This window comes from Passer domesticus, chromosome Z (assembly GCF_036417665.1).
Source record: "Passer domesticus isolate bPasDom1 chromosome Z, bPasDom1.hap1, whole genome shotgun sequence".
Taxonomy (NCBI): domain Eukaryota; kingdom Metazoa; phylum Chordata; class Aves; order Passeriformes; family Passeridae; genus Passer; species Passer domesticus.
In genome coordinates this window covers 52,552,712-52,578,654 of record NC_087512.1, presented here as the reverse complement: position 1 = coordinate 52,578,654, position 25,943 = coordinate 52,552,712, and the positions used below count along the sequence as shown (strand labels likewise).

Genomic DNA, 25,943 nt, shown 5'->3' with positions numbered 1-25,943 from the left:
GGCTGAGGCGGAGCCTCGGGGTCCGTCGCCTCCCGCGGGGCTGGCTGAGGCGGAGTCGGAGTCGGATCCGCCCCCTCCCGGGGTGGGGAAAACGGAGAATTCCGCGGTGGAGCGGGCGGGGCGGGCCCGGAAAGCGGCGGGCTCGGCTCCCTCTCCCCCCCAAGAGAAGGAGCGGGGGGGGGAAGGCAGCTCTGTCTGCTCCGAAGGAACAGAAAAAAACTTTTGCTCAGCTGTGGGCAGTGCGGCAGGGCTGCAAACCCACGGTTCGTCTTCTTGGAGAGGCTTCTTTCGTGCTGAAGCTGGTGGATACGGAGCGCGGCCGTGCCACCGAGCCATGATGTCCCCCCCAGCCTTTTTTACTGTCAAAACCCAGGATAAGATGTCTTGGGATATTGAATATATCAACGGGCGTTTAACACCCTGGTGCTCTGTCCACTCAACAGCAGCCTTCATGAGCTCCCAAATATCTAAATCGAGGGAGTATATCACATTTGTAAAAAATCTATGAAATTTTGCCCATCTGAAAACGTCATAGTAATCTTCCTTCCAATAAATCAAATCGTGTCCCCATTTGCACCAGAGTTTAATAACTTTCTCCTCTGACGCAGTAAACGGAACCTGAGCTTCCGAAGGTACATTTTCCCAACTTTCCTCCCACCTTTTGCGAATGGCAGGATTTTCAGGAAGGGAGAAAATAACAGTACCTTTAGACAGTGTCCTTCTGGATCCAGCTGTGCAGCTCTGCTGCTCTGCAGTCTCTGGACACAATCTCCAGGAAAGTCCAACAGGTTCTCCTGTTTGCCTTGGCTGTGAACTCTGCCCATCTTCAGGGTCTCGTTTCTTCAGCTCCAGGCTGGACTCCATGGTCACTCTTGGGGTGACCATCAGTTTCACACGTCCAGGGGTCACCAATTCTTGTTTAAACTGCAACCCCTCGGACGAGGACACAAGGCTTGACTCCATTTTCATCAGAAGGCTGATTTATTATGATATATATTATACTAAAATACTACATTACAACTACACTAAAAGAACAGAGAGAAGAAGATCAGAAGGCTACAAAGACAAGAATAGAATAGGAATCAATAATAAAAACCTGTGGCAACACATCTTTTCCACTTTTTCCTGCATTAACCAGTGCAAATTTAAATGTGGTGCCACAAGGCATCTTTGAAGATCCTGGGTTCACAATACAGCTTCCATTTTGTTCTAAAAACACAGAGTTTGAAGATGTTTCTTGGCATGTATGAGAAACAGCTATTAGTTTCTGATAATAGAAGTTTATAAAAGGCAAATTTTTGGGCAATCAACACTTCCAGTGAGTCATGAACTCTGATTAAGTCCTAGAAATGAAACAGTTTATTATCTGAAAAGAACTCTCAAATGGCATGTAGTGCCTAAATGCCAGGAGACTGGACTCAACAAGTCTGACTCACTGAATTGGTTTCCTGGAACTGTGTTTATAGTGGATAGAATTCCTAAAATCAGTCCTGATGACAGACATTAAAACCAACCCTTCTCCTATAGCAACATAAATCTGGGGCAAATCCACTGAAATCAACTGAGCTGTGGTACACATAAAATCAGACTGACATCCTAGATATCAGTTTTTGACAAAGCAAAAGAAAACTCACTATTTTCAAGGTTTGTACTTAAAGAGATGTAATGAGTAAATACAGAAACACCACTGTCTAAACAACCTTTTTCTGAATTGACCTCTGCACCTGATCCAGCGGGAGCTGAGAATGCCACTTAAACTCGTATGGAGCTTAATGGAGGTAGCAGCAAAATTCAAAAGAAATTGGATCAGTTTCAGGGCACGAGGAGCACTCCGGATGTGGTAAACAGGAAAGCAGCTCCTCACATTGCCAGATCTGGCGGAATTTCAAATCCATGTAAAGCTAATTTAAACTGCATTTTTTCAAGAAATTTCAAATATTTTCCTGTGTAAATACAGGCAGGTTGGACTGCAGATGGTATTTTCTTTGTACATCCTCTTGCTACACAGCAAAAAAACGCTTGCATATAACATGGCAAATTTTGAACACCACAATCCTCATATATTATGGGGCTCTTAAAGTGTTAAAGGAAAGATATTGAATGTACCACATAACTATGGTGGTTGTCCAGGATCTTTTTTTTTTGTGGTATTGTGGTCCGTGGAGAGAGAAGTCCTTCAGAGAGGTGATTTCTGAACACCCATCTAGCTCCAATATCAGAGACAACACCTTCAGGAGGAGAAGTTCAAAGTGTCCCAAGATAGGGGGAGCATCATGTTTAAAGACAATATGCAGGCAAAATCAATTACATTAAATTCCAATGAAAACAAGATAAAACATTAGGAAACTGGTTACAGAAGCTGCTACGGGAAAAACTGTATGATAAAAATTTTAAAGCTGGACAGTTTATAGAAAAAGGTTCTGAACTGATTGGTGACAAGCAAAAAATAGAGGTCAAAAAAACTATACTTGTGCTAATTGGAGTGGAAAATAATTGCTTATGAGGCAATCATCTCTCCCTTTTAGCTGGTTTACTATTTCTCATTCTTTACCTCTTCTGACCTATTTTATCTCAAAATGCCATTTTTCAGCAATGATTGTCTCTATTGTCTCAACCCTTTCCAAAATAGCCAATTTTTTCCTTGACAGCTTGACTTCTAATGATGCCTTTTCTGACCTTTTTTTTTTGTATTCCCTGGGTGTATTTATTAACATTACTTTGATTTGTTGTGAGCATGCTGACATAGCACTAATTTTGGTTTCAGCTTGTTAGCTGTAAGCAGGAGTTACCCCTGAGTCCTCTTAATGTCACCAAGAAAATCTAATTCTCCTGCCTCTGCATCCTGAGTCAAATCTCTGGATAATGTAGCAACCTGTGAAGCATATGCATTCCTACATTCCAAGCTAAAGAAAAATGTGATCAGTAATTAGGTGTCATGATTTATACATCTGTTTCTTCTAGATCCTACTTGCTTCAAAAGTACTAATGTTTGATTAATGTGGTCTTCCTTTTGAAATCTCAGCTGAAAATACTAAGTCCTGGGTGAACAGATGGTGAATTAAATTGAATGATAAGGGGGAAGAAGCTAAAGCACTTTGAACAAGAAATAGGCAGGCACAGAATGGAAACAGCATTTTCATTCCTTAAAGGGGAAAAATATTCTATTTCTTTATTTGTGGTTGTCTATTTATTTAATTCTAAAACTTTTTTTTTTTTTTTAAATCACAGTGTGTAACATTGAAAAACACCAAAACACCAATTTCACCAGAAAAACACTGAAATACTCTTCCATCCTGGAAAATGCTGGTTTTATGGGGATATACTGCACTGCCAAGATACCCCATGGATCCCAGATCACCAGAGGCAAACAGACCAACTGAAAAGTCACAGGAGAGGTTCGTCTCAGCATGAAGAATTCTGTGGCAGAGCACAGGAGAGAGCTCGTGAAGAGACTCTGCATCAGTCTCCAACTCTGTAAGGCTGCAGGCAAAAAGACAGTGCAGCTCCTGAAAGTGTTCTTCTGCTGAGTTTCTGTTGCTTGTGTCACTAACATCTGGAGCTTCTGAGCTTATTGTGAGACTATCCCATTCTGGTTTATAGCATCCCATATCTCCAGTGCAATATGCTTTACTGAATCACCAATAAATCCAGCAGCAGATGTGTGTGTATCTCATCTGTGAAGCTATGCCTGGCTGAGACAGCCTTTTAATATTGCGTTTTTTACTGCCAGTCCACTCTCCAGAAGAGACTTTCTTCTATCCTTTTGGCTGCTAACCCTTCTTCTACAAATCCCATTGATTAAAATAATACCTTTGAATGGGGTGTTTAGACAGTTCTACACAGATATAGAACATTTTTTTAACTCCTTCCTGTATCTTTCTAAGCTAGTTCTTAGAAGATTAGAGAAAACTATTAAGCACACACAAATGTGTTCACTTCATTTCACACATCTGCATTTTCAAAGTGGAACTTCTGTGGAGGAGTTTCCAAGATTTGCATCAAATAAAATAAGAGCACCACAACACAACTGGCTGGTAAAGCAACACCCAGGAAACTGCTGAACTCCAGAGGTTAACCTGAGGGGGAAAAAAAAAGTGGAGTTTATTAGAGAGATTGAAATATCCACACCAAATATTTACAGGATCTGTTTTGATCCAGATACTCACCCACACAATACTTGAAGCAAAATATTACTCAACCATGATCTTTGAATTACTAATGTCATTTTGTGGGTCAAAATTCTACTTGTGTTTATCTGTCCATTGTTTTCCTTCTAATCTTTTTTACTAGTTTGGAGGCCAGCTGGCCACTGGCATTTGGTGGGATTGAGGGTATATGGATATAGTCCTCTTCACAAAAATAATGTGGTGCAGATTCTCATCAGACCTGTCTTAGTCATCCATGTACCTCGCACTTTATTTTAATCAGCCTTGGGAGAAATAGGTTGGGCAAGCACAGCAAAGCAGATTAAGCAGATTAAGATATCTCAGAGTTTGATGTCTTAGACGTGGATTTCAGTGGTATTGAGTTTCAGAACTGAAGCAGTTCACTATGTAGTTTTCAAATCTTTCTACATGCCTACTTCACCACTGTTACCCAAAATGAGGGGAAAAGGCCTGTATCCTTGGATCAGTTGCAGAAGAAGCAGAAATTCATTATTAGTGCCAGCTAAATCTAGCTCCTACTGCATCTTCTCTGACATTTAGAGGCTGAATGTTCTGCAGCTGAAGGAAATAATTTAGAAAGTGTGCAAAGAATGTGTTTGTGTGTGTGTTTGTGTGTGTGTGTGTGCGCTCTTCAGTTCACTTGCTATCACAAGAACTGACTCGAGATGCTGTGATCCCCATCCACAGAATGATCCGAGAGCTGGAGAGCCAAGGGGCAGTCAGCAAAACCCACTCACCCTTCACCAGCCCCATTTGGCCTGTGTGTAAATCTGAAGGAGGACGGAGACTGACGGTGGACTACCGTGCATTGAATGAAGTGACTCCACCACTGAGCGCTGCCGTGCCAGACATGTTAGAGCTCCAGTAGGAGCTTGAGCCCAAGGCAGCGAAGTGGTACACCACTATCGATATTGCCAATGCATTTTTCTCCATTCCTCTGGCAGCAGAATGCAGGCCTCAGTTTGCTTTCATGTGGAGGGGAGTGCAGTACACCTGGAACCAACTGCCCCAGGGATGGAAGCACAGTCCTACCATCTGCCATGGACTGACCCAGACTGCACTAGAAAAGGGTGAGGCTCCAGAACACCTACAGTATATTGATAGGGGAACACAGCTGCAGAAGTGTTTGAGAAAGGACAGAAAATCATCCAAATCCTTCTGGGAGTGGGTTTTGCCATCAAAAAGAGCAAAGTAAAGGGACTGGCTTGTGAAATTCAGTTCCTAGGAGTAAAGTGGCAAGATGGACAGCATCAAATTCCTACGGATGTCATCAACAAGATCACAGCTGTCTCCACCAACCAATATGAAGGAGACAGAAGCTTTCCTAGGTGCCATAGGTTTTTGGAGAATGCATATTCCTGAGTACAGTCAGATTGTGAGGCCTCTCTACCTGGTCACCCATAAGAAGAATGATTTCCACTGGGGCCCTGAGCAGCAACAAGCTTTTGTCCAGATTAAGCAGTAGCACTTGGCCCGGTCAGGACAGGACCAGAGGTGAAGAACATGCTCCACTCTGCAGCTGGGGACCATGGCTTGTCCGGGAGCCTTTGGCAGAAGGTGCCTGGGGAGACTCGGGGTCGACCACTGGGATTTTGGAGCTGAAGCTACAGAGGGTCTGAAGCAAACTACACCCCAATAGAGAAAGAAATCTTGCTGCCTATGAAGGATTCCAAGCCACCTCAGAGCAGAGGTTATTGGTACAGAAGCACAACTCCTCCTGGCACCCCGACTACCCATGCTGGAGTGGATGTTCAAAGGCAAGGTTCCCTCCACCCACCATGCCACCAGTGCTACATGGAGCAAGTGGATTGTTCTTATCACACAGTGCACCCATATTGGTAAACTGAATCGCCCTGGGATTCTGGAAGTAATTACAAATTGGCCCACAGGTGAAAATTTTGGTGTCACAGATGAAGAAGAAGAACCAGTGACACGGCCTTAAAAGAAGCTGCACCATACAACCAACTGCCAGCAGAGGAAACACGCTATGCTCTTTTCACTGACGGTTCCTGTTGCGTCGTAGGAATGAATTGGAAGTGGAAAGCAGCCGTATGGAGCAACCTCCATGGATGTGCAACAGAATCAGCTGCTTAAGATATTTTTAAGTTTCATAATACTTGCTGGAGATGAAGTTACCTGCTTTAAGATCATGTTACTGGCCACACTGGAACACAGTGTCATTCCAGCTACTGACAATACATGGTAACAGGGATTAAAAAGTGATGAATGTTCCCTAATTCTAACTAAATGTAATTGCTAATTTAGCATGCAACGGGTATTTGTTTTACTATTCTTTTCCCTAAACAATTAAACACAATGTATAAAACACAAAAATGCATAAATATCACAGTGACCAGTGCTTCACATTTGATTGACTACAGGAATTACTGAGATGAGAAATGAGCTGAAAAGCACAAATTCAACTTTATAATTTAGTTATTACTTAAACAGTACTGCTTAATAATCTTCTTGTTGAATGCAGAGTGATCCATTTTATAAGAAGGCATTCATAATGCTCCTGCAAGTACTGGGAGATGGCTCAGTGTCTTCAGTATCCTCTCTGTATTTATTTTTCTTGGCAAAACCCCCCCCCCCCCAAAAAAAAAACAAAAACAAAAACAAAAAAAAAACAACCACAACAAACCAACAAACAAAAAACCCACAAACAAACAAACAAAGAACCTCCAAACCCTATATGTATTTAAATTTTTCAGATTCTTGGATAAAACCTCTGCCTCACCTAATCATCCAGTTCCCTAGGTGGGGCCAGGTTTCACCCTGTGGGTAGGTATCACCACAGCCAGGTCCTCTGCAGGGGCTGAGCTGCTTGGCATGCCTGAATCCCAGCACCATCTATGTGCAGAGACAGAGGAGAGGCAGGAAAAGTCACCTTTTATATAACAGACTAATTGCTAAAGGAGCTGTGCAGGAAGCAGGAGATTGGCTTTGTAACCCTCCAGAGCAAAAGGGGAGTCAAAATATCCCTGTGGTTTTTTGGAGGGATTTTATATTAGGTCTGATGCTACCTGCAGGTGAAATTTCCTCTGACACCCATCTCTCTTTCTTTTCTGCCCACCAGCCAAATGGTCTCACCCATGCACTTTTATCCCCTCTGGCACTTGCCGGACCCTTCAAATGCAACACAGCAACACCAAAAGATTAAACAACCAACCACCTTCCTTTTGCTATGGTGGTTTCTGACACGTCAGTGAATTAAATCAACTTATGGAGATCTAGTTAGTGTAGGGGCCAGAATGAAAGGTGTGGCGCTCAGCAGCAGAACCCTGGTACTGGTGTAGCCAACAAACTACCTTTGACAATAGCAGCTGTTTATGGCAATGCAGTGATATTTCTGATGGGTTTTTTATTTCCCATTTCTGCTTCCAAAATAGGAACATTAATAGAATGGAATATCCATGCATCTAATCACTGCAGCATTCTCAGAATAACACTCCATATATATTGTACCTTTAATATGAAGAATTGCTTGAATAACACCTTCTTTGACTTGAGGACCAGTGCAGTGTATTTCATTTATAAAATCATAGAATATCAAGAGTTTAAGAGACCCAGGATCATCAAGTCCATTTTCTGGTCCTGCACTAGACAGTCCCAAGAATCACACCATGGGCCCAACTTCTTGAACTCAGGTGCTGTGACCACTACCCTAGGGAGCCTGTTCCAGTGCCCAAACACCCTCTGGGTGAAAAACATTTTTCTGATATCCAACATAAATCTCCCCAGTACAACTTCCAGATATTCCTTCAGGTCCTATCACTGGTCATGACAAAGAAGAGATGAGGGTCTGCCCCTCCTATTCCCCTCACAAGGAAGTTTCAGACCCCAGTGTGGTCTCCCCTCAGTCTCCTCCAGGCTGAACAGACCAAGTGCCTTCAGCCACTCCTCACAACTCACAAGGCTTCTCCTCAAGGCCCTTCACCATCTTCATGGCCTCCTTTGGACATCTTTGAATAGCTAAATGTCTTTCTTATACTATAGTGCCCCAAACTGCCCCCAGGACTCAAGGTGGAGCCACCCCAGCTCAGAGCAGAGTGGGACAATCCCCTTCCTTGCCCAGCTGGGAATGCTGGGCTGGATGCCCCCAGGACAGGGATGTCCCTCCTGGCTGCCATGGCACTGCTGGCTCTTGTTCAACTTGTCATGGACCAGGACCTCCGGGTCCCTCTCTGAGGTGCTGCTCTCCAGCCTCTCATTCCCCAGTCTTTCCATACATCCAGGGTTGCCCCATCCCAGGTGCAGAGTCCAGCATGTTTCCTTGTTGAACTGCACACAGTTGGTGATTACCCTGCCCTTTGATTCATCGAGGTCTCTGCAGGGCCTCCCTGCCTTTGAGGGAAGCAACAGCTCTTCCCTGCCTTGTATCATCTGCAAATTTGCTGAGTCTGTCTTCCAGTCCTGCGTGCAGATTGTTTATGGAGATGTTAAAGAGCACAAGGCTGAGGATGGAGCCCTGCAGGACCCTGCTAGTGACAGGTCACCAGTTTGATGTCACCCCATTCACAGTAACCCTTTCTGCCTGACTGGTGAGCCAGTTGCTCACTCATCACATGTTTATCCAGTTATGGACTGGACATTTTGTCCAGAAGGATCCTATGAGAGACAGGATCCTAAACTTTACTGAAATCCACAACAGTACATCAGTTGGCATATCCTGTAGGTGGCTTACCTTGTCGCAAAAGGAATTAGGTTTGACAAGCAAGACTTTCCCCTCAGCAAGCTGTGCTGGCTGTGACCAATGGTTATTGTCCTCTAGGTATTTTTCACTACCTCTCAGAATAATATTCTCCATAATTTTACCAGGCACTGAAGTGAGACTGACAGGCCTGTAGTCTCCAGGTCATCCTTCTTGCCCTTCCTGAAAACTGGGGCATTGTTTTCCAGCTTCCAGACAACAGAGACCTCTCGAGATTCCCAAGACCATTCAAAAATCAAGAGGCCTCACAATGACATCAGCCAGCTTTTTGAGTATCCTCAGATTAATCTCATCAGGCTCCATAAATTTAGAGGGATTTGTTACACTTTAAACTCACGTTCTGTGAAGATTAATGAAAAAGCTGATTGGAAAGGTAGTTAATAATTAATGAGTTTGATCTCTATCTAGCACATATATAATTAAGAAAGGTGTGATTATTATTTTCTCATTAGCAATTCAATAATTATCTTGTGCCTAATACATTCATACAGACTTCAGCATCTCGCATCCACATAAAAAATTGTCTTCAAGATATGGTGAGAGGTTGCCTGGCAACAGCTTTTTTATTTTATTTTGAATGGCATTTTTGGGGCAGAGAGTGAGGAAGAGAAGAGCTGGAAAAAACGTTTGACTCAAGAGGCCTGCTCTGATCTAGATTCCTGTGATTCTGCTCAGTGTGGATGTGGGTCCACCAGGGATCATGCCTGGCAGTTCTTTGCCTTAGTGCCCAACTCAAGCTGTGTAGCTCCTTCTTCCTCCCAGACAAACCAGCCTCGTTAAGAGGCACAAATAAACTGACATTTTTTTATGTCAGTCACATGAGGAAGTTCTGTGATGTCTGGCTCCAGAGAGGAGTGCTTTCTCTTTGGAATACACGACAGGGTAGTCACACTGAAGAAAAGGATCTTCATGCAGACCTGGATTTAGTTTCCTTTATGTTGATTGCACAGATGTCCGACTCAGTCCTCCCAGGGCTGCTACAATTTTCAGGTCTGCTCTCATGGAGTGTGAGTCTTGGGACTATAAGCAGTAAATAAACATTCCAGTCTCCTTTCTCAGAAATCTTGGGACCTGTGTCCCCATGACACACTTCAGTGTATATAGGATAGTTTAGTATTTTTTTAGATTTTTTTGAATGTGGTCTTCTGATTCAGTCATAAAGTGTTATAAAATACTTTATATTTTAAAAAATAAAAATAGGTCAAAGGAAAAGAAAAAATGAGAAGACTGGAAAAACAAAATACAAAATCATCAAAGCAGTACACTGATAAGGCAAGATGTGAGCTTAAAGGCATGCTAATATGCCAACAGTACAACTCAAAAACTGAAAAAAAAACCTAAAAAGGAAAGAACAAGAAGCAAGAACCAAAACAAAATCCACAAAAAAAAAAAAAAAAAAAAAAAAAAGAAAAAGAAAAAAAAAAGACTCCGTAGAACTAATATCAGATCTTTTGTATTTCTGTCATATTTCTGGACTGCCTACAAATCCTATGCATATTTCTGCAAAAGCTGTGGTAGCCTAGAAAAACAAATTATTTGACTGATCATAAAACTCTCATTGGGAAAAGCAAATCAAATGTTTATGTATAAATGTTGCTAAATCCATGGATTTTAACAGCAGCAAATCAAGACTGTGTGGTCCTGACTCTGCTCCTTATGAAGCCACCTTGTAAGGACTGTAATTTTCCTCTACACTGTACTGCCATTCTTTCATTCTTTTCCATCTATTCCCTCCTGGTAGAAAAGTAATGAAGCCACTTGTTTCTTAGGTTGCTTGAACCATTATCTAACAGTTTTCTCCACATCCCATTGAGTTCATACATTGAAATGGATTTTGAAAGAGTATTACTAACCTTTGAGCTTTTGACTGGGCTTGTTCTTATCAAAAAATCCAATCTATCTTGTTCCTTGTCTTTTAATTTTGGATTTAAAGTAAATGCATCACACATGTGAAGTGCTGAAGACAGACATGCCGGATGTGTTAACTTCCATATGAAAAAATTCTTGCTTTACATTATGAATTCTTTTGATACCCCAGAAAATAAATTCTTGTGAGAAAATACCATGGATTATTTTTCATACTATTCTTCTAATGAATGCTGGATGCTGCATGGGAAGATTTGGATTAATTTTGCTGGTTTTGTTTTGAGGCAAAATAAAAACCAAAAAGGTGATATAAAAACAAAGGGATCAACATCAGCACTAAGAGAACAGTCTCAGTATGAGCTAGGTTTTCTATATCTGCTTTTAAACTTACCCTTTTAATTTGATTTTCTGCTTGTGCTTTCACTTACAGCATTATAGGTGATAACAGCAATGGGAAATACTAAAAAAAACCCACCGGCTGCATGCAACTTACAGATTCTAATACTTGGTTTTTCTCTAAAACAGAGCAAAATCTCATCTACATCCATATTGCCATCATTTTATATTTTGAAAGGAAAGGATGAACATATATGCATCCCAGTGTCAGGAAGCAATTTACTGTCTCTGATTATAAAATAGGCATTCATGCAAATGACAATAATAGTTGTTACTTTATTTAAATAAGAGTTTTCTGATCCCTATTACTGGCAGAGAGTTTTGGTGGATTTCAGTCTGATCTTTGAAGTAAATAATAAAAAATGGCATTCACTTTTCTGTGCAAAAGCATGTTTCAAGTCTAAATTCTAACATTGCGCCTTAGAGTGACTGTGAACTCTCCTATCATGGTGTTACTTGGAAACTGCGTTAGTACACATTCAGCTATGAATGTAAATAGTGTTACACAAAGGATTCAGGATAGTAACCTGTCAATGCAGCCTGAAATTCTTTCTCTCTCTCAGAACACTTCATTAATTGCTGATTTCTGAGAGCAGCCTTTCAGCAAGTGGTATATGAATGTACCAGTTATTTAATTTAGAACATGTTACACTAGTTTGCTTACAAATGGTGAAAGGCAGAAGCAGTAAAGTATTCATAAAAGGCCATGGATATAACAGCTGTTTCTTACTTTGTCTACTATGACTATCCCTCTGTCAGGAATGAAATTCGATAGATTTAGCATGATTTGTTCTAGATAAATCCATGCTGGCTCTGTCTTACTGCCTTGTTATCTGAAGCTTTGAAACAGTCACATATAATTTTTTCCTATCTCTTCCCAGGAATCAGCTTCAAGTGGGACTGCTCTGCAACTCTTCACGTTGTCCCTTCCACATGCCTTTTTTAGAGATAAATAACACAGCGGACTTTCTTCCACTCTTCCTTTTTCTTTGAAGGAATCTTGGAAATAATTGGTGGGGTTCACAGACTGAAATGCACATAACTCATTTGGTATTCTTTCAAGACTCTTTCTCCCATTTTCTTGCCACTTATTTGACTCCTAGCTAAAGCTATGTTTTGTTCAGGCAACAATCATAAATAAGCTCAAATTGTCTTTCTGTGAAGAAAGAAGCAAAAGAGAGAGAAGAATGCTCCAACCTTCCCTGTTTCTCCTTTATTTCCTTTCACCTTAGTTAAATTGCTGAATTATAAATTTCTTTGTAGGCCCCACACATGAGCTTACAATACTTTTCAGTATTATTGTAAATACTTTTCAGTATTATTACTTTTCAGCCTCTGCAATATACTCTGCCTCATTTTGATTTTGTGCCTTACTTTCATTTTTTTAAATTTACAGTTACATGCTCAGGTTAATCCTTTAAATTGATGTGCCACTTAGTTGTAGCTTTTTAATGACAATGTAATTCAGTCACATCATCTTTCAAGAAAGAATTCAGCTTAAGCTGAACTCAATCCCTGCCATTTCTGTGCATAAGAAAAGACCTAAGCAGAGGATGTCCCCACCAGTGGTTGCAATGTGAAGGCTGCAGTGGAACTGTTTTTCCCAGAACTCAAATACTGCCTTGCCCTCAGCCTTGTGTCACCTCTTCCCAAATGCTTGTGTGATGAGCACACAAATAGTTCCTCAGTGACTCTGACACATGGAACCTAAGAAAATGGGGCAAGGCTGGTGGGCAGCAATCTACTTCATCAACGTGGCTTTTTGTAGACACAATGTGTGTCTTCTCCCAGTTAGCAACAGGGAAATACACTCCTTGTGAAATTTTGTATGAGGATAAAATGAAGAGGTAAGCTAGACCTGTGAATTCCAGTGACAAATGGTGTCCCACTAACTACATCAGTCAAGTCTAGTGTTTGTTTTCATCTTCCTTTCTGCCATAAGTGGCATTAAATATTGAAGAGTCTCCATGAGTATCCCTTGACTGTCACCTCAGTTAAAGTTGTGGTGTTTTCCAACCTCCTGTATTTTGGCAGAATAGAACACATATTTAAGAATTTACATCAAAATATTAGTTCTTATTTCAGCTGACAAAACACTGGAACCAATTACTGACTTGGACAGAAGGAATGAATATTTGCATGTGATCTCTGGTGATCTGAGCTATGGAAACAATAAATATATTTCAAAAAGTAATTTGAAATTCTACTTCTACAATGAAAAAATAAATACCCCAAGCCCTGCTCTGTTATTTTCATGGGAGAAGCAAAAATGGTCTAGGAAAACCAATCATTGAAAAGGGGACTGAAACCAAGTAGTTTGATTGTTAATACTAAGTACCATTTACAGATAGCAGTACTTCTGTTAATGTTGTCAACCATTCCATTACATAGGTAAAATGAAAATTAATTTTGCACTTTTGCTTCCCTTTAATTACCCAGTTCACATATTGAAAAATATATTAAAGTATAGTAGTATAGGTAAGTATAGCCTGATTTTGAGGAGTTTGTGATGTATTTTCCTCAAGCATCAAAGAATTTGAGAATCTTGACTATATATATCATATTTAAATTTTTAGCCTTGGCACATAAATATGATTAGGTATATGCCACAAATCACTTGTTTCTAGAAAGATCGTAATATGTTCTACAGATTTTTGAAAATATGACTTGATTAGATTGCCCATTTGCAAGCATTCTTAATTTTTGTAAGAAAAGTATTAAAAAGACAAGTTATATTTCTTTTTCAAATTGCTGACCCAGTTTTGTGACAGTATTAAAAATGTGAATTTATAGGTCTTAAACATTATAATATAGTGTGCTAACTAAAAACTTAACTAGAATGCTATTGGTGAATTCCTTAGTCATTAATTTCTTAAGCATAATTTAGCAAAGCATTAAAAATAGCAAGCGTTTTCATCCATCAAAACATAAATCTCTAAATAACTGTCCTTACAGTTTTGCTTCTCATTACATTTCAGTGAACGAAATTACTTCAATGAGCTTTAAATTCTGTTTGCTATAAGAGAAAGTTGGTCTTGGATATTAGGAAGCAGTTCTTTAGTGTGAGCATGGTGAGACAGTGGCACAGCTTGCCCAGAGAAGCTGTGGCTGCCCCATCCCTGGAGGCATTCTAGGCCAGGCTGGATGGTGCTCTGAGCAACTTGGGGTAATGGAATGGAATTGGATGAGCTTTGAGGTCCCTTCCAACCCAAGCCATTTTATGATTCAATGAGTCCATGAACAGGTGAGATTGCATGTTTCTGGCTGTGTTGTCAGGGCCTATTTAAGGGCCTGGAATAAGACTTGCATGCCTTCACAATTTTGTCTTTACCTAACCAATCCTATCAGATCATCTTTTTTATTATTATTTTTGCCATTATACTTAATGGCAAATTGAAAGTCATTACAAGTTTAAACTATCTTACTAGCATTAAAGAGATGCAGATTAGAATGCTATGATTTTGCTCTTTCCATCCACAGCAATAACTTTGCTGAACTCTTACATTTCCTACCAAAAAATAATTATGACATCAAAGAAAATACTTAATAACTTTTGTCATCTAGCTCAACCCACAAAAACCAGGAGTTCCCAGATGGTGTAAGTAATAAACGAATGAACCACATCTTTCCATCTTAAGGGACCTTCCCATAATTCACTAACAGCTTCAGGCCTGCCAAAAACTTTATAAATACTACAGTATGAGAAGCATTATGCATATATTTTATTAACTCCTGGCTTTCCCAAGAGACCATACATGGCAGACCAGTCATAAAAGTGTCATGCATTTAGGCTCTCCTCTTTCTAAACCCGCCTTCCTTCCCTACAGCTTTCCATTGGTGTAGGGCTCCTATTAGCACATCAGGTATCACAGTCACAATTGACAAGAAAATATACTCTATTCTGTTAATTTATTTCTTCTGCTGAAGAACCACTGTATAAAACTGCTGCTCTGGATCCTGACTTGTAACCAGGGGACCCCCCAGGTTAAGACTGTTTAGAAAGGTCCTCCTGTCATCTGCCCATCCTCTACCAGTGGCACAAATGCCTGACAGCTGCACCTGTGGGGGTAATTATGGCTCCTTTTCAATGTTGTGCTTTCAGCAATGGTGACTTAAGGTCTGGCTGTTGAGAAACTGAGCTGTCTGCAGAGCAGGGAGAAATGGAGCATCGCATCAGACATTCCAAGTTAGGTTTCTGTTGTGCATAGTCTGACCCTGCAGTCTTTGATTCACACCAATGGTTAGCAATGGAAAGATTTTTAAAGTATTGGAGCCATTTATCTCCCCTATATCTTCAATTCTATATTTAACTAAAAAGAAGCCGTTTTCCTTTTATAATTTTTTCACAAAACTTACTTTCCCTTTCCAATGAGTAAAAGAAAACCAAATACATATAAATAAAACTTTAATAGGTCCTAGCAGCGGCAATATAATTTCTCATTCCTGAATCACAAAAGTCATTAAAAATCCTTAATTTACTGACATTGATCAATCTCTTTTCTGTAGATAATTGCTTAGACTTACGTATCCTATTTTAAAGCTAAGATTGGTGTATGGTGCAGGAAATAAAAATAGGCCATACTTCTGTCACAATCCAATGAAAACATAAAAATCCGTTCTTCCTTTACCTAGAAATTTTTAAGCACAATGTTCAGTGTCATTGCAAAGACTGATGAAAGAGCTAATCACTGAAAGGATCTAATTCTGTAGCACTCCAACCCTGAAAAATCAGGGAGTGTGGCAACACTGCAGCAAGAAGAGTCATGCTGAGCAGCTGAACACTGCATTTTGAGTGATCAGGGGCTCTGCTGGACTGGACTTCATGCACAGTTCTGCTGATTTGCTGAACTCTGTGGAAGCAGAGAAGCAGAATTATCAGCCTGTGATGAAACTTTTAATCTCCCTATAATTCAGAAAGCTAGCCCAGCAGGCTTTGAACTCACCAAAACTCAAAATATGCACTTGGAGCAGACCTTTTAAGATGAAGCCTGTTTTATCTGAACACTGTATGTTTCCTGATCTTAAGTACAGAGAGCTCTTTCAGAGATGCCAAATCTTTCTATAGTTAAATAGTTTTCTTTTAAGCTTAACTTTTTATGCATGTAATATTTTTGGATCAGATAGATTCTAGAAAAGCAGTAAGGATCCCTTTGCATTCACAGTGAAGAAAAAATTAGAAAACATTAGAAAAAATTTTCCCTTGAGAGAACTGAAAAGCTCTAAGAATACATAAGCTCTGTCATATAAAGTTTAATGGGAGGGGAATGATATCTTGCATCCAGCTCTTCATACTATCACTAAGGCAAAAAATAGTACTGAAGCTCTTCTGCGTAGGAATGAAAACCTTTTTTGGGTATGTTTGGTCTCTTAGTGACTGACTGCCTGAGTGATGTTTAAGAATTCACCGTCCTCACCTGGAGCGGGACACACTTAACTGGGTATTACTTTTTCAAGGATAAATATCCCAGATTTAAACCTGGCTCCTTAGCCCAGAGGGTTTGCTATTTTAATGCTGTCTATGTCATGATATCAGCAGTCTTTGTCAGGAACTAGAATTACAAATGCATTTAGTTACCACACTTTGGGATTTATGCTAACACCCCAGCAGACCTGTAATCCTCTTTGCCCCTGTATGCTAAGTAATTTTGTTTTGGAAATAAATGTCATTATTATCATAAAGTAAATGAGATTTAAAATGTTAAGCTATTTAGCTTGTTCCTCCTTCCTTTCTTCAGAACTGCTTCGAAGTCAAAGGCTAATGAGAGTGTCAGGTGAATAACAAGAGATATTTTTGTCCTCTGAAGGATATTAACATACAGAACTATGCTTAAAAAGTGGGAAACACTACTGAAACTATATTACATTACCTGTTGAACAGCAACTCGTTTTGCAAGACTGTGACTTGTTTATATTGAATATAGTCTCATTTCAGCCTCATCTGGGATAATCACATGCCTGTCTTAAAAGAGTTTTGTTGATGAAAAATTGTGTGCACCTGGTGGGCTAACACAATGCTTATTCTTTAAAAACCACTGGCCTGTGGAACCACTGAATGCTTATTCTGCAGGAAGGAGAACAGGAGAGCAACCAGCTCAGTTGTGCCAACTTTTGCCAGTTCACCAGGCGGTCAGATGTGACTTTGGGGTTGGTGACCACCAGAGAGATCTGCAGTACAGAAGAACATAAGCAGAGGGGAGAAAACACATGTTAATGATTTGGGGAAAATGTTTATTATACACATGTTTATTCCAGGAAAATCAATGTATGCAGATGTAAATTACAGTATATAAACAGGAGCTTTTTCTAAGATCAGTATGCACAGCTTTCAGGGAAGATACACCCTCCTGCATCCGACCAAAGAACACCTGCTTTGTACTGCTATATTGGTGTTAGGGAGTTTTATTTTTCCCGATTTTTGGTAAGAGTTTCACCACATGGCTGTCATCCACACACAATAAATCCAAAGTACATGCTTAGTATGGGATTTCCAGGTAGGATCACATAGCAAAATAAGGACTACCAGTCAATAGGCACTAACTAGATTTAGGAGGAGATGGATTTGTAGGAATATTAAGAAAGCCTCAGAAAGTGGGTCGTGAAATTTTATCAATTTATAGGTTGAAGGAATCTCCCCATTTTTTTCTGTAAAATTGGTAATAGAGTCAGGACAGTTTTATTGATTCCTTAGTTAAAAAATATGTATAGGCCGCAACTTTCTGAGACACAGGCAGGCACATAACCTCCAGTGCTCCATGCACAGCTGTTGCAAATATTGAGCCTACCAGCAAATGTTATTGCTACTAGTGTGATATCCATGAGTTACAATAATTAAAGAAAACTTGAGAAACATTTGTTTCTGTCTGTTCTCATTTCAGTTTTTAAACTGGTGTTTTCAGAGCAGACAGTATGTTTTTCCTCTGCAGATTCAGGTCTAAGCAGGGACATGGAAGCAGTTGTTGTGACATGTGACCTACATTCTCTCTATAATTTTTTGCATTTAAAAAAAATCCAAAAGGGAAGCAATGGTGCATCAAACTGGCAGTTAAAAAAGATAACATAAAAACAGTTATGTTTTAACATAACAATTATTCCAATACACAAGAAAACCAGGAAGAGTATCACAAATTATTATGTCAGACTCTTTTTCATGCTTTGAAAATCGAAAAAGACTCACTATAAGTACAGTACAAAATCATAGTTTAAGTATATAAGTACAAAGCAGAAATATTCAATGGCTATTTTCACTATTTCATTTAAAATAAAAAGTGTCCGATGTAATTTTTCATATATAAAAAGGCTCATTACAAGGTAGTAGGAGCACATCTTTCAGAAGAGGAAACGAAGGCTAAAGGATATTTAAATGTAAGTATCTAAATTTATTTAAATATTTAAGGAGTTGAAATAAATAGCACCTGATGAAGATTACCATAAAGTAATGGTCCTCTATGGGACTTTTGACAGCCACATCTGACCACATTTCTCTCACAATACAGAGATAAACCGTTTAAAAAGAAGCTTTCTAATTTTCTGAAGAGGAGAAAAGCAGAGATTGAGGAATGGTTGTGAGGCATGTCACTAAAATATGCTCAAAGCAGTCTTCAATCTATTATCCAGGCAGCTCACTATGCAATATTTAAAAGTTGAACACTACTTTGACAAAAGCTGTCTCAGTGACAATTCTCCATTAACAGCACCTAAATAAAATACATGCCTTTTAATGTTTCTGTGACAGTTCTTCTTTTCCCAAAATCTTGTTTCATTATTTAATTTGAGGGGGTATCAAGTTGTATTACTACTCAAAGAAGTTTTTAAAAATAGGAGGTAAATTTGCATACTGCAAATGTTAAATCATAGGATTTCTTAATACAATATATTCTGAATATCAAAACCATAAATGCATAAAGATCAGCTGGACAATTTAATGGAAGAAAAAATCCGACCTGTACTTAAAAGGCTCAGGAAGTCCTGTAGGTCACAACTTATTCAATATGTAGTAGTAAATGGGGAGAAATACCCCTATATACTTCCTTCAGCCTCAAAAACTGATGGCTGAATTTTTGAAACCAAATTAAAAGTTAAATTTTGTATTCATTTAGTTCTCCAGTTATAACTACTCAAATAAGAGGGAAACCATTATTTTCTAATCTGGCACAGGGAAGATATGATGCATAATTCGTGCCTTCGCAGCCAGTCTTGAAACACAGAGTGTTTTAATACAGGGGTAGAATTTTCTCTTTTTAAAGACAGATATCTCTAAAAATGCAGTAAATTCCAAAATGCACTGCCAAAATATTAATATAAATTTAATACTTAATATCATTAATTTTGGTGAAGTCACTTATGCAGAGCAAAGAAATATCGGGTAAAGCAGTTACATAAATTAACATTTTGTGCATGATGTATTTACAGCACGGCATGTGACTGTACAAAGCAAAAATGGTTATAGCACTTGGAGTATTTAGAGATGAGAAAGCTGTCAATCAATATTAGCCTGTGGGGAAAAGCAGTTTTATCCAAAGCAAAAACCACAACATGGATTAGAATGAGTTATTAGTAGACAGGACTCCAAAAATAAGAGCCTTGGAGATGAAGATGTGAAAAAACAAGACAAGCAGATAAGTATTTGTTTTTAAATAATGGGGTTTTGTGGTTTTTTTTTTAAGTTAACTGTACATCAGTGTAGCTTTGCAGGACTCATAGTGGCTGCATGCCGGTCGAACAGCTGAAAAGGGCTTGTGTTTGTGCTGCACATCATGCAGATGTGTTCTCCAAAGCCCAGTGATGTACCCTTACCTCATCTTCCCAAGACCATTTATATGTTTTATGATAAACACTCAGCATAAAACAGAAATAAGCCCCAAAGAGGTCCAGAACAGATAATCACAATGACCCCTCTAGCCACTCCAGCTATGAGCATATACATCCACAGCAACACATTGAAATATATCTCTAACAGGGATGGTACAAAGAACTAAATAGCTGACCAATGCTCTGCCAGAGTTGAAAGAAAACAGCCTCAGGGTTGAGCCTCTTCCTTGGCTGTGACCACTCCAGATGTCTATGAAACACAACAAGATACTGGCCAAAATCCTCTGGGCTATTGGCAAATGCCATTTCTGGTTAGAATCATGTTTTAGCAAATTTCAAAAATTTCAAATGCCCTCATGCTACAAAGAAAACAGCTTTATTCTTGACCTTATTATTTTTTCATTTAACAGTTGCCTCTCTGACAAATAAACCCAGCTAAAAACTGTGGGTGAAATACTGCTGTAAGCAATGTATGCATTACATTTTTTAACCTTGAAAATATAGACAATTTTTTTTTTCCCCTTGGGACTCCAGAAGTAAATAAAACTTGAATGTTTTTTTCTCAAGTTTTTCACAACTGTTCAGGTCAGATTTGAAGCTACAGGAGTACCTGAGGCTGAATTAGACAAGTGAACAAAATTATGACAACGGTCTCTATATAAGTTTAACTTTTAGAAATCTGAAGTATATACAATTTTTTTTTTTAATTTGAACATTATTTCTAAAATGTATTTCAACATCCCATCAAAGGAAACAGATCTATGATTTCTGTACTATGGAGGGCAGTAACATTCCCCTTTTTCACCACCTTGAAGCTCTCTGTTGAGGCAAAGCTCCAAATTGATATAGCTTAAAAGGCATAAATTAAAGCAGTGAAGCTCTTTTCCCTCTTTCCCTTCATTAACTCACTGAATAAAATAATTTCTCTCATAATGCAGTCCTGTTTCCTATTTTACTTTTCTCATGTAGAATAGCTGAGTTCACCTATAAGCTGTAGAGTACCAATGGCAGAAGTGAAATACAGTGATTGCACCAATATGCAGAGACTGATAAAGATAATTAAATGCTCCCTTGGTATTTTGGAGTTAAGATACAGGTTTCCTTGCTTACATTTCTTTCTCCTCTCGCTTGTGTTGTGTTTTCCCTTTCCTCAGTCCATCCTTCCTCCTTTTCATTTACCTAACTTCCCTCCTATTGTTTTCCCATTGAAAATAACACTCCGGGTTCTGGTTTTTCTCATCGACTCTGCAAGGAGGATATACCAAAAAAAAAAAAGTCACTATACTTCCTTTGGGAAATGATTCAACACAAGGGACAGATTTTCACTAATACTGTGACACAAACAAACAATGGGGGAAAGCACCTTTTGCTCTGAGTGCACTCAGTCTGCCTGCAACAGAAATGTGATGAGTGGTTCAGCCCCTGTCCAGCTGCTCTGCTGTGAACATGTACGTGCAGGAGGAAGCATTCATTTGGCAAAGCTGTGGCCTTTTTCCTTCCACAGCCCTCCACACCAGTCCACAAAGATGGCTGGTTGCAGAGAAAGAAGCAGACTGAAAGACATGTGGACAAGAAGGAAGCATTAGGACTGAGTCACTGGCACTCCCTACCTCGGCTACTATCTCCTCACACTCCCTCCGTCAAGATAGTGACCCTGAGCACCCAATGCTGCAAAGCAGGTGTGTAGGCAAACAGGTCTGAATACATTCCCTACAACTTTTTCTCAGTGCCTTTTCTTTGGAAGAGGGAGACTGTAGAAAAAAACAGAACAGACTGGACTAACTAACCAGAGGGCTTCAGTCCACTTTCACTTTGTTGGGTTTTTTCATTTCTATTTCCTTAATAAGCAAAAGTTGTTCTGCTGTACTTGTTTGGCACCACAAAGGAGTAAATAAATTCCTTAGATTGCAGTAGTGCTGCATATTGTTATTTACAAATTATCCAGGATAAAGATTTTATGCCTGGCAATTCCACGTTCAATACTCTGCTTACTGATGCAAAGTCTGACATCAAATGTTCCTATACAATCACTCTCAATACACTTGTGATATTAGTTACATTATTTTGAATGCTAATATTTTGTATTCTTGTTTACTGGGAGGTGTTTAGAAATTGGAATATGTAAAGGGCAATGCATAAGGAGATGTTTTATTTGTGAAACGTATACAGATGAGGAGCCATTACAAAAGGACTGGATACCAACCTAGAATAAGCAGGAGGTGTGTACTTGAGGAAAAGCTATCAGGAGACATGCATGTGTCCGTGGTGCATGGGCACAGCAACCAACAACACTGTAGAAAGTGTCACTCTGCTGACAGTGACTCTCTTAAAACCAATTGAGTCGCCTGAGGCAATGCAACACACTGGAAAACAGGATTGATGAAACCTACGTGACCATCATGGGAAATTAAAACACCAGTCCCCTCTGTTAGAAAAATACAACCTGTTTTTCAGAGGAAATATCACTTACCCAGGCGCGCCCCCCCCCTTCACTGTTTGCATATTGTGTCACCTAAGCCCCACTGGTATTTGGGAAGTAAACAGTACTTGATACCATAAAAGGAATACAGCACAAGCACAAACTTCTAAGTTGCACAGCCTCCATGGTCCTCTTGGTTTAGCTTAGCTCTGCCTGCACCCCTGTATGTGTCCAAAATCTACACTTCCTTATGATCTCCAGCTTGAACTCCATGAGAGTAGTGCTATCCTGATGTGGTAAGTTCAGTGTAGCATTTACTGGTTAGAACGTGGATGAAACAACTTGAGAATAGCTTGATGAGGATCTAATTGCAGCCTAGAAGCTTACAAGAAACCAGTGACAATGCAACAGATATAATTTTTCATGGAATCACAGAATGGTTTGGGCTGAAAGTGACCTTTTAAAGGTCACCTAGTCCAACACTGCTGGCATGAGCAGGGACATCTTCAACTGGAAATATTGCCCAGAACCCCATCCCATCTGACCTCCAGTGTTTCCAGGGTTGGAGCACCTGCACTATTCCTTCAATTTTTTAATTCTGTTTCACATTGTTTAAGAGCATTGTTTATTGTACAGTAGGACTGAAGGATAGCTATTTAGAGAGAAGATAAATAGAGAATACATTGAAACAGAGATATTGAACCCTGTTCTTTCCATTTAGCATTTTAAAAAATTAATTTTAAACAGCAGGAAAGAAAGAAAAATATGATACTAATTATCCCATATGTTTTACCAATTATTTTAAGACAGCAACAAAATAATTAGTTCCAAAATATTTTTAGATGTCAGACAGACAGGCCCAAATTGAACCTAACCATATGTGAAAATTGCCTTATATGCCTCATATGAAAAAAGCCTTATATTTTCATATGTAAGCTTGATTCTCTTTTATTATTTTAACTGATATTATCATTCCCTTCCTGCACAGAAAGACTTTTAGGATTTGTTGTGCTATTTTAAAAATGCAACAAAAATTTCTAATGTGTTTACTGCTGAAATACTTACTAAATTAACTTAACTTCCAGAAAGTAAGGTGCACTGTTAGTGTGTAAGCAGTGGAGAGATACAATCAAGGGTTTGCTTTCAAAAGTGTAAATTTTTATGCCTAGAAACAGAGATAAGTGTTTTACAGTGGTCACTTTTTATTAGCTCTACCACAAATCATGCTGACATGACAAGACTGCATTTGAAACAGAAATCTCTGTGTTAGCCGAGCCTCTGATGTAATAATACAATTTATATACAGATATGCATTACTAGCCTGTAAAAAGTAGAGCAAATTGATATCACAGGGAGACAGAAAAAGTCAGTCTTAAATAGAAAAATTTTCATAAGTCAAATAAAAAATATATGCAATCACACGTACAAGCTTGGAGTTAGAAATCTTCACAAATACCTGAGCCGATGTCAACAAGAGCAGCTGAAGTCTCATTGCTGTGGTATCTGACTAATTTTTCAAGGAAAAAACATGAGAATAGATTTTATTTTGCTTGTCTTTTTTCCCCCACTAATAAACAAGAAAGTACTGTACTTGGTCACACAATGGCATAATGTCCAGGGTCTTATGATAGGATGTGCTGTGAAATATATACCATGTTATACAAACCAGGAGGAGCTAAGGAAGGGTGCATCTACTCTACTCCTTAGCAGATAAGAGAAGGATTACTTTCTTCCAACCAGTGGTTCATTTCTGGCTGAAATGGAAATTTCATTTCTGAAACAGAAAACATCCTTGCTAGAATGCACACACAGAAGCACCTCTATTATACTCTGAAAATTATTTTTATTTACTAGATGGTTAGTTTATTAATCGAAAATTACTTTACAAGGTGTTAGATTATAAGATTAAATTTGAGAATTTGTATTTATTTTAGACAATCTATCTATTCTTCCTCTTTTTCCTTAGACAACACTGTTTTATACAACAGCCCCTCATTAGAAGTAAGAGTACTTTTAAAGCCTTAAAAACATAAATTTACCCATCAAAGTAAACATGAAGGAATGAGGATTTGCTTAAGTTTTAGCTTTTATATTTTTCAGATTCTGTGCTGCTTTAGTGTGCAACTCTGAGCTTTATAGAAGGTGTTAGCAAGTTCTCTTCACAGAGTCGGTAGACACAATCATTTTCAGCTTGTCCAGGAACAACTGTTACAAGCTCCAAATTGACTAAAAAGTATAAAGAACAGTGAATTGAAGAGAGAAAAACAAGGAGGATGGAACTTCATAACCTAAAGCTATAGCTGGACAATTAACTCCAATATGCAGATGGACCTCAACTTTATAAAAATAGAGACTTCATGACCAGTCACCTATTTTGTGATCATTTTGGGTCCATCTTGAGTGTAGCCCTGGCTGGGCTCTTGTACCGCCCAAGGTGTATCTATTGAAGCCTTTTAATAATGACCTACTTTATTCTTTAACTCTGTCTAGCCTCTGTTCTAGGTCAGCCTACAGAAGGCATCAACAAAGAGCTCTTACGGAAACTATGCGTGCTCCTCCTAGGTAGTGTATTGGTCCAGACCAGGACAGCATTCCATGTTTAGGAGCTAGTGATCCACACAACAGTTCACCTGAGTAGGCAGAGGGCTGTGCTGAATATACAGGGTGGCTTTCAGGGCTGTTCTGTGCTGCACAAAGTTCTTGGCTGCAGGATAAACTCAGCAAGTTCACTGGAACAGAGGAGCCCACGGGCAACTCCCACTGGGTAGCAGTGATTTCACCACCTGCCTGGCCTCACCTTTAACTACAAGTGCAGCAAGGAGTGCTCATTACATAATCCCTTAGGAACAGTGCTGTTTTCTTGTAATGAAAAAATTGAATATCTCCCAGTACTGAAAGGGAGAGCTTCTCTGCACAGACAGGATCTGCTCTGCACAATGTGCAATAGGAAAATCCATCCAAGTTATGTCTCGTGTTGCACAAACTCAGGGTGCCCCAGTCACATATCAGGTTTCATTTCTAACTATATTACTCTTCTTACTTTTTCTAATTAGCGGAGTTATCTTATTAAGCCATTTGTTGTCAAAGCCTTTTTTTACTGATCCAGAAAAAGCCCTGCATCATCTCTCCCTCACTTCAACTCTTATCTTCCACCCCTAGTACAGAACAGGCAGGTACATGACATGAAGAAACAGATATGCTTGTAAAGTTTATCCTCTGCATTTGACCTTTTTTAATTCTTGTTTCTATTGGAAAGTTTATACATATTTTCCATCTTCAGCAATAGTTTCAAGTTCAGACCTCAGAAGAATTAAATAAATTAATTCTATTGACTCCACCATGAGAAATTCTAATCCATAATCCATAGGCTGTAATCATGGAAATGATTGCATAAACCCATAATCTTTCACAGCACTATTCCTCCTATGAAATACATTTAAGTAAAAGATCAAATGCTTCCATGACTGATGCCTGAATTTCTTTCAGTCTCACATATTTGAAGGTTGAGCTAAAGCATTTCTGTTCTCTTTCTTGTCTCTCTCCTTCCTGACCTGTCATAGCAGATTAGCAGAGC

At 39.2% G+C, this 25,943-nt stretch overlaps 2 long non-coding RNA genes across 3 annotated transcripts; one reads left to right on the top strand and one right to left on the bottom strand.

The window, feature by feature from the left end:
- The first annotated feature begins 13 nt into the window (after positions 1–13).
- Positions 14–3,685, top strand: LOC135289882 (uncharacterized). The gene is made up of 2 exons (XR_010352611.1): positions 14–632; positions 3,229–3,685. It is a non-coding gene; the product is annotated as an uncharacterized LOC135289882 (long non-coding RNA).
- A 62-nt stretch (positions 3,686–3,747) lies between these two features.
- On the bottom strand, positions 3,748–23,087 carry LOC135289880 (uncharacterized). Of its 2 annotated transcripts, none has more exons than XR_010352609.1 (5): positions 22,154–23,087; positions 21,061–21,195; positions 17,010–17,307; positions 6,907–7,019; positions 3,748–4,076 (listed from the first exon to the last, which is right to left on the bottom strand). It is a non-coding gene; the product is annotated as an uncharacterized LOC135289880 (long non-coding RNA). The 2 variants fall into 2 exon arrangements; XR_010352610.1 differs by lacking the exon at positions 22,154–23,087 and adding an exon at positions 21,314–21,583.
- Positions 23,088–25,943: the final 2,856 nt, after the last annotated feature.